This window comes from Argentina anserina, chromosome 5 (genome assembly GCF_933775445.1).
Source record: "Argentina anserina chromosome 5, drPotAnse1.1, whole genome shotgun sequence".
Taxonomy (NCBI): Eukaryota; Viridiplantae; Streptophyta; class Magnoliopsida; order Rosales; family Rosaceae; genus Argentina; species Argentina anserina.
Genome location: NC_065876.1, coordinates 16090936 through 16095414, shown reverse-complemented (window position 1 = coordinate 16095414; position 4479 = coordinate 16090936).

The window sequence follows — 4479 nt, the reverse complement described above, 5'->3', positions numbered from 1 at the left end:
TTTGTTGATGCCTCTTTTTCCACAAGCCCAAAGCCAAGGCCCGACATGCGAAAAACCGAACCAACGGTCCTAAAATCACGCCAAGCTTAATATCAAGCCAAGCATAGATTAAAACATGTCATGTAATTCTCGTAGACCCAAGCTACACTTTAGGGCTTACACGAGGATCGTGATATGGAAGGTAACAGAGCTTGTGAGGTCCATCGTTGAAATAAATTCGACATTGGGCTAGTAGAGAAATGGATCTTCAACGCAATGAAGCCCAAGCCCATTTCTGACCCAAAAACCCATCATATGGCCCATGATCGATAACCCATATTCAATAAGCTATTTCTTCCCCATTGTGGAAAACACGTTCAATTCTTTTGCAGCTGGGACTGGTGCTTGACTAATTCCGACAGCACCAGAGAATCTGGAATAAGCAATCACGCGCAAATCCCTCTAAAATCTCTCCAATTTCCAACCCTCTCATCTTTTAGAGTGTGATTTAAGGAACCTAGAAAACCAAGGTCTGAGCAAACACCGGCCCACCACTGTGTCACCGCCGCCCTTGTACCAGTCTCTCCCTCCGACAAGGTGAAGAAGAATCCCATAAACCAGCGGTCCTTGAGGCTGTCCTTCTTTTGCCAGTTCCACTATAAAGATGGCGGTAGCTGTTGTTGTAGAGAAAGAGGATCCGATCTGATCCCAACCCAAAATACCTAGTAGCTTCAAGCAAGAGAAAGCTCTATCTCTGTTATCCAAACCCTTACCCACCACCCCTTAATCATCATCCAAATCATGCGATCACATCTCTACTAAACTCACAAGCATCCAGCTCTCATACCATGTCTTCTGTAAGTTTCATGTGAATTTGATTTACGGCTATGCCTTCTGTAAGTTTTGTGTAAATTCTATTTGCTGCTGTTACGGCCAAGCAAATCTCTGTTGTTACGGTCAAGTGAATCGTCGTTGTTACGGTCAAGTGAATTGTTACTGTTACTATACAGTCAAACCAATCACAACAAAATCATTCTTGGATCATTTCCTCGATCGATTTTGGGCCTAGTCGCATCGCAAAAACTCCCTCTCACGCACTTAAGCTTGGGCGTCCCATTGGTAGTCAGAATAAAAAGGCTAAAGTGAACAAGAACAAGTCAGTGCCTTTAGAGTTGAGTTATCAAATGCTAGTGAAGACTTCAAGCCCTAGTTCTAAGGGCAAGGAGAAAGTTTAAGATTTTGTTTGGGGGCTTTTGTCGTTTTATTTTTTTGTTTTGTTTTTATTTTGTTGTTTTGAACTCTAGTTTTTCTGTTTTGTTTCGTTTTTTCTTTTGGTATGTTCTGGGTCTTTCTCATGTTTCCTGTGTTAGGAATTTCGCATCTAAATGATGCTCTTATCTTATTTGTTAATGGGGGGATTTAGAATATGTGTCTTTTCTTATGTATCGTGGTTTGCTCTTAGGGCATTCTGAGTGTTTGTCTATCCTGAAATAGGTAATAGCGGACGTATATGTAATGGTCATCTTAGGCTTTTATTAATGAGCACCTTTCAAAAAAAAAATTACATACAAATGTGGTATGATTACATGATTAACATACAGATTACACACAAATTAATTTTTAACTAATCCATGTAGAAGGGGTCCGGGCCGGGAGGACCCAAACATAGCTCCGCCCATGGGGTACCTTGGCTGACGACTTGAAAAGAATTAGATAAATATTGGAGCAAGAATCACGTTCCCCTTTGTTTATGTATATTTACTTCTGGATAGAAGTTAACTAAAGATTTGGGTTGGGTTGGATAAGAAATAACGTAGGGCCATGACTCGGAAAATAAGTTGAAAATGAAAAACGTTCTACTTACTAAAAAACGTATTAGAATGATAACTTTCTCGTGTCTAAACAATTCTGCTATTGCGCTGTCTATAGTTTTAGGCTTTGTCATGCAATATCCATAATTACAAGGAAGATCTATCTGCTTAGTAACAAACATCATATCAAAATCAACGACATGTGCCGAAGAGTTTTCATGAATCTTGATTAAGATGGGGAATAGTAACAAGTGATAATCGATTGACATTTTGTCATTCGACAACTGATGTCCATTGTCAAATTTGGTAGTGATGAAATGCTGTACGGGCATCAAATCCACATTGCAAAGCAATCGTATCTTAAGCATGAGAAAAATAAGCTTCGACAAAAACTAATTAACTAATTGAAATTCATTCGAAGGTCGCTCTTAATTGATTATAGACCCAAAAATCAATATCATTTTTAATCTAAACTCACTCTTAAATCTCTTTCGGTTAGGTTGAATAAGAAATTAAAAAAATCAGCTATATTGGATTAAATCAACTATTGGAAATTTTAAACTGAATGTTGATAGCTCCAAGATGAATAATGGAAATATTGGAGCAGGGGGTGTGCTTGGGATGAGGTTGGCTATTGGCAGAGTGGGTTTATGGTGAACATTAGGACTAGGGAGGTCCTACAAACTGAGACTTGTGACTTGTTTCATGGTTTACACTTAGCTCGTATCTTAAAAATTTCAAGACTAGAAGTTGAGTCTGATTCTTTAGTGCTTATCAATCTTCTTCAACATGATAATATTAATTTGCATCCTCTTGGGACCTTGATAATGAACTGCATAAGCCTGATGTGTGCCTTTGATTTTATTAATGTGAAGCATGTCCACAGAGAGAGGAATATGGTAGCTGATATTCTTACTAAACATAGTACCTCTAATGATAGAGAAATATGTATTTTACATGACCCTCCGACGCTCGTTTCCGATGCTCTACTGGATGACATTGTTGGTCTTTCTAGAGCTGGAGAGTTTATGACTTGTAGCTCTAGCTAGTTTCTTTTTTGCTTTTTTTTTTACTTGGGCTAAAGGCCTCATTTGTACCAAAAAAATAAAAAAAAGAATTATTTGCTATAAGAAATAAAACGTGTTCTTGATGAAAATTACTTTATTTGCCACTGGTACAAATACATTTGGTATGTTTCTGAATTGCTTAATTGTAGCTTCAATTTAATATCTCATCACTTTATATTAATCCATTTACTTTGAAATCCCTGCATTTTTGAAATTCCTTATCACCTCCAAATCTCTTACGCAAGTACTACCTTAGAGTAGGTATTTTGTTATTCTATGTTTTCAGTGTGTTTGTATGTGTGTTTGCTAAATCTGAAGAACCTATGTAACCGGTAAAAACATAATCCTTATTATTCAGTGGAGTACGTGATTCTACGAAATATGTATATTTTTCCTTAAGTCTGCTAAATATGTGAGAGGATTCATATGGTTACTTGTGTATGGTTGGGATTTATAGGTTTCATAATTTTGTTGAGTAGGTGAGTTTTACAATTTGGTTTGGATTTGTATCTGTAGAGTAGGTGTGGTTTTGTTGTGCATCTAAAGTTGAGGTAAGAAGTTCTATTCTATAGAGAATTAAAATCTACTTAGTAGGTAACATGATTTGCATATGTTTAACAAGTATACGTAAAGTGTATAATTGTTTAGTAGTTAGTGAGATCTGCATCCATAGTGTTGGAATTAGGCAATATGGGGATTTCATTATGTTCTTTAAATTATAGTGTATATGATTGTTTTGGTTTATGATAGGTGTTTTCAATATGCTAAATAGGTGGGAGAATAAAAAGTATATTAAAAAACAATCTTTGATAACATAAAGTGATAGGAGGCTAACTAGACGTCAAGAGATTGAGAAACAAAAACTAAGGCAAAATTTAAGACTCATTATGACAAATGAAAATAATTAATTGTCTTAAATAAGAAAAAAAAACTCAAAATTCATTCAATTATATCTCTATTTCAGTCTTGTATATTCTATAATTTATCTAAATTAATATTGATACCCGAATTTCTCAAATTTTTCCGAAATGAAATTGTAATTTTCATTTATGATAGATACAATTAAAGATTAACTAAATTAAAAAGTTAATCAAACCTAATTTTAAGGAAGAGTTTCAATTTCTCAACCAGAGGGTAAAAATGTGAAACCAGTCTAAATGAAAAATATTTGTTATAAAAATATTAGGTTAAAATAATTAATTTGGGTTTAGATTGAAAAAAGTTTTGGGTATGAGTTGAGATTTAAGTGGGGGTTTCAAAACAAAAACCTCATTGTAATCTTTGATAAGAAAGAAGAACTTTCGGATAGAAATTAAGAAACCAATTAGCTAATTACCACCGTACTCATCATCTAATTATTTAATTAGCATGCAATTCAGCTATTATAACATACCGAAACGCCATTGTCGAATTGATCTGATACATGTTTAAAGTAGTTGGCAAAATATTTTCCACATGCACAATGCCTAAGTAGGGTGTATATACTCGAGGGTGGAAGTCACCGCCCTATTACCATTGCATTTTACCTCTTGGAGTGCATTTGCTCTTAAATATATGAACATTTCCCAAATAGGCCTGAGCTCCAAACAACAAGAAAAAAAACAACCAAACAGCGACTAATT